The sequence below is a fragment of the Lactuca sativa genome, chromosome 7 (genome assembly GCF_002870075.4).
Source record: "Lactuca sativa cultivar Salinas chromosome 7, Lsat_Salinas_v11, whole genome shotgun sequence".
NCBI classification, from domain to species: Eukaryota; Viridiplantae; Streptophyta; class Magnoliopsida; order Asterales; family Asteraceae; genus Lactuca; species Lactuca sativa.
In genome coordinates, this window is record NC_056629.2 from 204,754,880 (window position 1) to 204,765,851 (window position 10,972).

The window sequence follows — 10,972 nt, forward strand, 5'->3', positions numbered from 1 at the left end:
GAGTTCGATTCCAACCATACACTTATTTAAGTTCGCCCCTTCCATGGGGAAAAGGAAACCTACAACTCTGCCTCTCCTTCCTCTATTTTAAAACCTGCAACTCGAAGAAGATAATGGTGAATCGATTTTGCTTCACGATTTTAGATCCACCACCATTAACCTCCTACATTGATTTTAGATCAGGGTATATTGATTTTAGAGTACAAAATGTTTCTTTGTTTCCTCACACATAGTGAGTGGCATGGGAGGTGTACCAGATGTTGGGGACGACAACTTTGCACTCATCGAGGATTTAGGGAAGAGATGTGTTGACAGGTGAAGGGGGAGGGGGAGGGGAGGGGAGATACGAAGGGGGAGATTGTCGACGGTAGAAGGCTTGTGTAGAAGACGTCCATGATGTTGAAGGGTTTTTTTATGAAGGTTGTAGACGGAGGAAGGGAAAATGAATATGGTGGTTCGGTGGACCTTTTTTTATTCTTAATTAATTAAAAACAATTGAAGGAAGAATATATATATATATATATATATATATATATATATATATATATATATATATATATATATATATATATATATATATATATATATATATATATATATATATATATATATATATATATATATTGGAAAAACACCAAAAAAAAAAAAAAAACTTTCACATTTTACAAACTTTTTCGGTTTGGCTATAAATTCTTATGTTCTTATTGTTGTTGCTTATAGTTTTTTTATATAGTTTTTAACATTAAAATTTAAAGAAAACATTTACGTTTTAACATTAAAATTTGAAGAATTTCAAATATTGTAACATGTGAATAGCAACCATTTAGTCTTACTTGGGAAAATTTTCAAACATGCAGAACATTCATTCTTAGATTAGATCTAAAATATAAATTAATGTTTGAAAGTTTTTTTTTGTTCGTTTCTTTGAAAAATCTTGAGATATCATGCCAACCTAAATTATTGTTTTTCATCTGCTATAATCTTTGAGCAATCCTGCAAATAGAAATATATTATGATATTTATTTTACCAATATTTTAACACAATAGTTCTTCTAACTGTTTTGAAAAAATCAGATGTTTCCTTTATATTTTAATGTTGACAACTATTATAAACAAAAAAAAAATAACATGGAGTAAAAAAAGTTAGTTCAAATGAAAACAAAATTTGAGTAATAAAGGACTATAATTGCATTATTATTAATGAAACCACTTATAAGATTGAAAATGGTTATAACAGAGAAAACATGAAAGTTGGAATTGGATTTGAAAAAAATTATCAATGAGGATTTTTCTTGACAGAAAAAAATATATAAAATCGGAATATTGTCCATAAACATGTTAAAAGAGTCAAATCGAAAAAAGTGAATAAACATAATGTTTTGATGGGAAAATATGATGTTTAATATGAAGAAAAACTCAATATATATGGTCTTTTATAATATCACACACAAATATATATATATATATATATATATATATATATATATATATATATATATATATATATATATATAGATGCTAGGAACACATGAACCTATCCATACATATCTTATATCTTATATTTTATATTATATATAAAACATATTAGTCATATCTTGAATTTTAAGAGGTACAAGATACAAAATTTTTTGTACAAATCAATTATGCACAACAAAACCATTAATACTTACTAAAATTTTGAAGACTTGAATTAAGGAAGGTTATTAAAAAATTAATTTGGAGCAAAATTACAATTTTAAAATATTAAATTCATCAATATAAATTAATTTATCTTATCTTATATTATATATAAAGCATATTAGTCATATGTTGAGTTTTAAGAGGTACAAGATACAAAGTTTTTTGTACAAATCAATTATGCATAACAAAACCATTAATACTTACCAAAATTTTGAAGACTTGAATTAAAGAATGTTATTAAAAAATCAATTTGGAGCAAAATAACAATTTTAAAATATTAAATTCATCAATATAAATTAATTTACATTTTCTTAAACTAGATACAGATAATAATTAATTTACATAAAATGTATAAACATACAATATAAATATAAGTACTAAACATAAATATTTTAACTAAAAGTGGTAATTTTTCTTATTACATAATAACTAATAACAAAATCTGATAATTATTTTCCCGTAAGAAGATTATTCGACAAAAAAACTATTTATCGTCGTTGCTCTGCGCGGGCACACATCTAGAGAGAGAGAGAGAGAGAGAGAGATAGAGAGAGAGAAATTAATTAGCCAAAAGTAGTCTTAAATGTATACTGAAAGGCCATTATTGTTTAGACTATGTTGTGTGGGTATAACGCGATGACATTATGCCTACGTTGTGCGCGTTATAACACATGAACGCCACTCCTAGCCCCCTTTCGTAATGTTATGGATTGTCAACAAACTACCATCCAATAATGCGAAGAAATGTAACTAGTGGAGGGTTTTTTGTGGGCATATGGATTTTTTTAATACAATTTTACCTATGTAAATACCAATCTAATGTCATATAAAACATATTCAAACAAAGACATATGTTTCTCAATATTTTTACAATCATTTTTAAAAAATGGAGCAACCCCCAAACATACCACCAACCAACTAAAACATAAAACACACCTAGATGTGAAAACCCTTTACGTATAAACATTTTACTTATGGGGTTTTCACAATACGATCAAGATTTTATGAATTCTTCCAATCATACCTTCAAAAGCTTAATCCAAAGCTTTCCAAAACCACCATTTCAATAAAACTCATATCCATACCCTTCGTTCCAACAATCATGTTTTCAACACCTACAATTCTATCATTAAAATTTCAACAAAATTCATCTCAGCAACCACCATTGCAACCATCCCAACAACCGCCAATTCAATCATTCCAAGAAGAAAGTGTATCGGAAACCCAACAAGCCGAATGAACAAAGGGAAAAAAGTCGACCCCCAACAAGGTCCTAAAAGTTGGACCCAAGACGAAGAAGAGACGTCGGCTTGCACTTCGATAGCCATCTCCTCTGATGAACGTAAAGGGAGCAACCAAACCAATGTTAGTCTTTTGGAATAGGTTGTTTTGCATTTCAATAATGCCATTGATTCGAGTAACCATAGAACAAAGATGCACTTACCAGAAAATCACATTGAAAATCAGTATTTGAAAATTTAGTGGTATCTACAACAATCTTTACAATAAATACAAGAGTTGTCAAAACAAAATTGACATTTATAATACGAAGCTTCAACAACATGAACTTGAATGTAACGAGAAAGCTTTCATGTTGTTAGATGCATTTCATGTACCTATTTTTCTTGTTTATTTCCATCCTTTCATTACATTTTACTTCCTAATTCTTACATTTAGGTGCTGTTTGATTTTCTGAAGCAAAAATTCATGAAGTCTGCAGACCACCTCTGTAACCCTCTGCAGTAGAAGAGGTGGACCAAACAGCTGCAGACTATAATAAGAAGTGTGTTTGTTTTTTTTAACATCTGCATACTGTTGCATGTATTAAAAAATTAAAATAAACTAATTTTATAAACCGAAAATAGCTTTTTAATACGTAAAATTTAATAATGTATGACATTTTGGTAAAAATTAATGATATTTCAGTAAAAAGAATGATATTTCAACAAAAAAAATAAAGATATTTTAGTAAAAAATAATGATATTTCATCAAGAAATTATCATTATTGAATACAAAAAAAAATGAAAAATAAATTCAATAAGAATAAACAAAAAAAAAACGAAAAAAAATGTGAAATAAAATTTTAATAACATATAATCAAAATTTCAGCAATAAAAAAAAAGAGATTGGAAGAGGTTGGAAGAGGCAGTCCAAGTGTTGCGCCAAACAGAGCACGCGCAGAGGTTTTTGACTCAGAAAACTTCTAAAAAACAAACAGTTGCAAGATGAAAAGTGTTACGTGTGTGTTGCGCAGCACAACAATAAGAGGTTTGAAGAGTTTTTTTTTCAAAAAACAAACAACACCTTAGTTAACTATTTAGGCACTTGCATGTTTTATTCATAATGTCTGGTACTTCGCTATTTTTTATTTATTTTGTAGGCATTATGGAGCACGGTGTGACAACTCGAAATTTCTATCTTGTACCAACCATTCGCTTCAATCAAAGTGAGAATTGTTTCTGCTAACTTTTAGCATTATTTAGAGTCTGTTTGAGCGTTCTGAGCCTATCACACCAAAGGAATGAGTGTTAGGAAGTATCTGCTTGAGCCACTAGTGTACTAATCAAGTTTTAACTCCATCATTTGGAGTTTACGGCCACCCCAACATGAGTTTACGGCCATAAACTCATGTGGGCCGTAAACTCTTGGCTATATATATGTTTCTTGGCCATTTTTCTTCATTTTTACCATTTCAACTTCAAGAACTTGATTTCTCTCTCAACTAGCATCCGATTTTTACTCTTGGATCTTCAAGATTGTAAGTGTTCTTCCCTTGAATCATTGATACATCTCATTATCTAGAATCACCCTTTGATTCCATCCATTAACATCTTCCTTTGGGTTAATCTTCAAGATCCTCAAGAACATCAAGAACACTTAGGTGTTTTTGGGCTGAAAACACCCTCCTTTTGCCTTCAAATCGTAGGTATCTACCTCCTATACTTGTTACCTAGTTAGGATGTTGGATTAAGGCCTTGAAAACATGATTTCCCTAAGAACATAAGGTGTTTACGGCCAAGAGCATCTCCCTTGGCCGTAAACCCCTAAAATGGTGCCATATTGACCCTAAACTTTTCTAAGTTAATGAACTAGAGCACTTCTTGGAGGACCATTAGACCTTAACACACACTTTGGTACAAATTACCATGAGTTTACGGTCGTAAACTCATGCGGGTATTACCATATGGGCCGTAAACTCCTATGTGAGGCCCTACACCCCTTATATGCAACCCTATGTGGTTTAACACTTCATAACAAGTGTTTCCTAGTCCCTAAGGTTGTTCCATTTTATGATTAGATATTATAAACACTAATTAGATGCATATATGTGTCATTATATGCTAAATAGGATTGACTATCCTACACCTTGCTATTCGCTACAATGGGACTTGCAAGTCTACGGGTGCCAAATGTCATTTCTTTCGACGTCTTTCATCGTCGTGTTTTAGTCAGTTAGTATGGTAAAAACCTCATCACATTATACCTAACTTAAACCATTGGATTTAAGGTAGTTATTACTTCAGTAGTTAATACAAATAATACTGCAGTACACATCATTTTCCCGTTATATTCAAATTGTGATCTTCTCACATAAAGGGTAATATAAAAATATATTTTGGTAATGATAGTCATATTTGGGAAAAGCATCCACTTTTACAGAGAAACAAACATACAAAACAGTCGAGTCTTGGTAGAAGACTGCTTTTTATACTAGTAGAAAATATAGGATTTTCTAGGAATTTTCAAACATTTACAAACATTTTCAGTAACTTATACAAACATTTACCTTGAACATTTACAAACATTTTCAGTAACTTATACAAACATTGACACTAAATACTTATGAACTCACCAGCTTAAATGCTGATAAACTCCTTCAAAATAACTTGTATTCTCAGGTCATCAGTAGATAGGTACAGTCGACCAGGTTTTCGAGAAGACGGAGCATGTTCAAGACTCGTCTTTTACTTTAATCACTTGTTTTGGTGTCTTATTACTATGAATGAACACACTTGTATTAAATTATACTATTAATGCAATGGATGATGTTGTTGCTTGTTTACTACTTTGCATTGTTATGATACTGTACATGACGTCCTCCGCCCCCAAACGTTTCCGTCGTTCCGGTTTTGGGGTGTGACAGATTGGTATCAGAGCATTGTTTATAGTGAATCGAGTATATCAACCCATAAAAGATATACAAACTATAAACACAACGGGATTAAAACACTCTGACCAACTGTTTATATTTTTAAGTACTAAAATACTTAACCAAAAGTATACATAATTACATACATGCATACTTACTATAGAACAATGTCATACTATAACATAACAAAAGTATTTAATGGTTGGACACAACAGTCAAACCTTGGCAGTTATGTAATCGTATCTGGGATGAATATAGCCTGATCAACTATATTTATTTGAGATACGGTGAACGTGTGTTGGGGGAACGATTAGGGTGTTGCAATAAACCTAAAACTTACTAAATTATACATATACATCTTCATATACAGAAGAACATGTAACACCCGGATTCCCAGGTATGATATTTGTTCTTTCATTTTTGGGTTTTGTGAGGGAACTCGGCGAGTTGGCGTCTAGACTCGCCGAGTAGGATTGCGGTTTTTGCACGCGAATTCGCGTCTGGACTCGGCGAGTCCACGCTGTTTAATGAAACCCTAATTTCCAGGGTTTGAGACCTATTTAAAGGGGCTTATGGCCGTCATTTGCGACCACCAATCCCAGAGAGAAACCCTAAAGAGATCTTGAGCGTTTTGGGAGAGAGAGGAGGGCATTGTTAACCTTTGAAGCTTGGTTTGGAAAGGCAAAGGAGGTTCTAGCTAAGAGGAAGCAAGGGAGGTGGACATTCTTCCAATTTGGAGCTCAGAGTATCATTTTGGAGGTAATATTTTGGCTCCCTTTCTATTGTTATGATGAACATGGAGGTTTAGGGTTTCTTGGCCTCTTTGTTGGTTAGATTTAGTGTCCATTTCGTCCCTATTTGTGATGAGGCTTGGGATGGGATCCATAGAGGTCTAGAGAAACTTATTTTCTCAAGCTTTTTGAGGATTCATGGGAGTTTTGACCATGGGTTATGAAATATGGGGCTAAAACATCATATAGGAGCAAATAGATGTTGTTTGAGCATCAAGGTTTGGACTTTACGTGATTATCATGCTTGGGGAGGCCAGATCTATGATTGAATGGAACAGATCTGACCTCATAAGTGGTTTTGAGTTTATGCATGGCATGAACTCGCCGAGTCTGAAGAACAGACTCGGCGAGTAGTATGAATTTGCCCGTAATCACTCGGTGAGTGAAGGGAACGACTCAGTGAGTCAGGGTGAGTCAGGGGGACTGAGTTCAAGTTGGAACTCGCCGAGTTGTTCTTGAGACTCGGCTAGTTGAGTCGTGGTGGCCCCACGATTCATGCCAGGTGGAACTCGTCGAGTCAGGAAAGTACTCGGCGTGCCAAGAGAGGATCTAAGAGAGTCTGTGGACACATGTAGACTCGTCGAGTCGCCCTTGTGCACTCGTCGAGTCGGGTCAAAGTTGACCATTGACCTTGTTGACTTTTAGGGATTGAGTACAGTTGTATTTATAAGTGTATTACTTTATGTGATTAGGCGGAGGCTAGATCACATTTCTCCCGAGTCAGACATTTACCGAGACATCGAGGTGAGTCTTCTCACTATACTTTACCTTGAGTGATATGCTGTGTGGACCAGAGGGTCTTGTATGTTATGTATGAGATTATTTGCTATGTGTTATGTGTATGTTTTATGATGTAATAGACCGGACCGAAGGGTCCAACGATATAGACCAGGCCAGAGGGCCCAATGAGCTATGACCGGACCATAGGGTCCAACGGGCTACGGGACGGGAGGGTCCCACTGAGACACATCGACTGGAGGGTCGTATTATAGCCTCGAGTGGCGTATATGTTGTATGCGGTATTTTGGGGAACTCACTAAGCATTTATGCTTACAGTTGTTGTGTGATGTGTTTCAGGTACCAGTGATGAGCGCGGGAAGGCGCTGGCATGATCCGTACACACTTGAGGAGTTTATGTTTTGGATTATGGGGAGATGTTTTGCGAAAAATACATTTGATACAATATGTTTGGTGTTAGGACTAGTGTGGCCTGATTTGTGATGCCTTAGCCTAGGCGATTTCTGCTGTTAGGATGCTTGAGAGCGAGTAGATAGCAGTTAGGAGCTCATGAGAGTAGAGTACTTGTAATCCAAAATCCAAGGAGGATGACTTGGAGTGAATACTGATGCGGCATGGTCAGTAGTATTGGGCCCGTACTACTGAAGACACCGGATCAGTGGGCATTCCATGTAAGAATCTTTTGGACAACAGAGGACAAGTAGGGTTGCGTCATCGAGTATGAGCATGTTCGATCGATTCTCTGATAAAATTTTGTTGTATTTCAGAGGCATCATGGTTGGGACTTGACACACACCATCGAATCACGGAAGTTAATTCCAATGCGAGAATGCATAGCATCCGCACCATTCATCTTGAAGATGCTCGTGAGAGGTCTAGGAGAGAGCACGAGGCCCTACAGCAAGAGCTTGCTGCGACTCGGGCTGAAGTCATAGAACTCTGGGTTCGCCAGAGGGTTTATGAACGACACCTTCTCAACATGGAGTGTCCACTGGAAAGTTTGAGGGTTCACCCGAGGGGTACCCGTCGCCGGTAGAAGATATTCTACTCGTCCTCTCTTTCGGTTTAAGGAATACCCTTCGTATCTATGCTCTATGTAGCACTTTTCCATGTAACTACTCATGTACTGTAGGTACTATTTCACTAGATATTCGTTCTGTCAAACTTTCTCCCACTTCTAAATATTGATGTAAGACCTACTCCAAGGTCAAAGTTTCCTGAACTTATTGCATCTTAAAAATCAAGGAAATTGACAGTCGACTAATCCCTGAGACAATCCTTGTCCAAATACTTTCATTCTACTATCGTTAGAATTCTATCTAAATCTCGATCTCGTCAAATTATTGAACTATGGTAATTTAGCTCAAGGATCACTTCCAATTCTTGTCGAAAGTTGGATCATGTTATCCACCAACCAATGATAGCCTAGTTCGGATGACAATCGTCTTGTAACCATTCTATGAACTTACTTCTACTCTTCACCAGTACTGCATCATAGAGATGTAGGTCAAACCATCGAGAACAATTTAACAAAACGAAAAATTTACATTTACATGAATGATTAAAATACATCTAGAGCCGACCATAATCGCTCACGAACTCATTTCTTATCGTATAACATAATCATGTCATCATCCAGAAATAGTCAGCCAAACTACAAAACCCCGACCCTACATATAGATGCCGCTACTTTCCAAGCCGCGGTAACAGCTGCCGTGATAGCTGTCCTAGCACAACTCAATGCTGGTAACGCAAACAAAGATGGAAACGGTGTTGTCACTTCAAATTTTTGTAACAACCCGGGAAATCAACTAAATATAGTAGTCACAAACCCCCAAGGCCACAAATCTAAGTATAAGAAACAAAAGTGTCAAGCCAAAAATGAGTTCAAGTGATCTCAAAGACATGCCATACAACAGCAACAAATGACGACCCCTGCCACTTCAGCACCGATCAAACGATACGAGGGAACACTCCTGAAGTGTGACAAGTGTAACTTTCATCGTAATGGAGTTTTCCATGAATTGCAATGCAGCAATTGCAACAGAATGGGGCACATTACTCGTGTCTGTAGAACGTTGGCTTGAACCATCTTCCAAATCACTAGCATCGGAGTCAGCCCGGCTTACTATGGTTGTGGTGAAACCGGACACTATAAAAGGAATTGTCCAAAAAGGAGGAACAAGGAAAGCGCTCGTGTCCACATTACTCTGACCCTGCACATCACTTCCACCAGCGACGCTGGTGCAAGCCAGATATGTCACATATGCGGTGATATAGGACATCTCAAGAAGGATTGTCCAATAACAAAGAACTCTTACGCAGACGGGAAGATACTAAGGATCACCGCCGCAGGAGAGACTACTCCGGACCCACGTTGAAATACTGGTACGTTCTGTAGCAATAAAGTTAGACTTATAAACTATTAAAAACTAGTGCAACTCGATTCAATATCTTTTTGCAAGATCCCATCAGTTCAAGGGACTCTCGTGCTGCTTGTACTTGCTTTTTGCAGTATACGTTGTTCACAGCAGTAGTTTCATAGATAAAACTAAATTATTGAAACTCTGACATAAGTTGCACCGTGGTGTTTTTGTAACACCTTTATGAACTATTCTAACGCCAGTTATTCCGAGTAGCCCGATATTACCATTTGACTTGAGTCAGTCCGATCCTCACAGTGCCAGTTTCATGCGAAAATTCTTTTTCCCGTAATCAACTTTCTAGTGAAGCCGTCATTCCAGAACTCCGAGGTACTCATGTGTAGAGTGCCTTATGTCTCGTAGCTTTCCTGAAGTAACCTCAGCAAACCTCCCTGGAGTACCACTCGTACAGTACGTCAAGTTCAATTCGAAGACCCATACAGTTAATCTATCGTGGAGGAATGTATACGCAAGGGTGGTACATAATCAAGGTTCTACACGCTTAGAATTGATGATTCTTCTTTAACTTCTTTTCCTTTTTAGGATGTGAGCTTAGAGAAGAATCATTTATTCAACTCCCTTTTCAATCTTAATTATATACGACTCGTATACACGAGTCTGTGATTGATGAACCAAGTATAAGTTCTATTATGAACTTCAGGACGGAGACTGCTCAAGACTACGAGTGATCGTACTACCATGCGAATAAACTTAGAAGCCAAACAAATGCCCTTCCCGCCGATGGGGACAAGAGATGCAGATGGAACAGTAGTACCTATCCTTTTCCTTAATTCATGAGTAATCATACTTTCTTTTAGATCTTCACGACATCTAATCCACCCCAAGGTTTTGACGTCATAATCGGTATGAATTGGTTGAGTCTACATCGAGTCGACATCACGTGCTATGAGAAAATAGTTCGTCTTAACCCCCCTAACAACAAAACTCTAGTTATCTACGACAACAAATCAATTACGAACCTTCGCATCATTTTGTGTATTCAAGCTCAGAAGCGCTTATGAAAGGAATATCACAGATTCCTTGCACGAATCGCCAGTTACGAGTGCTAGAGGAGGATGTCCCGATGACAGCCTTCCAAACTGATTATGGACACTACGAGTTTGTAGTGATGCCGTTTGGATTAACTAGCGCACCAGCTGTATTCAAGGATCTAATGAATAGGGTGTGT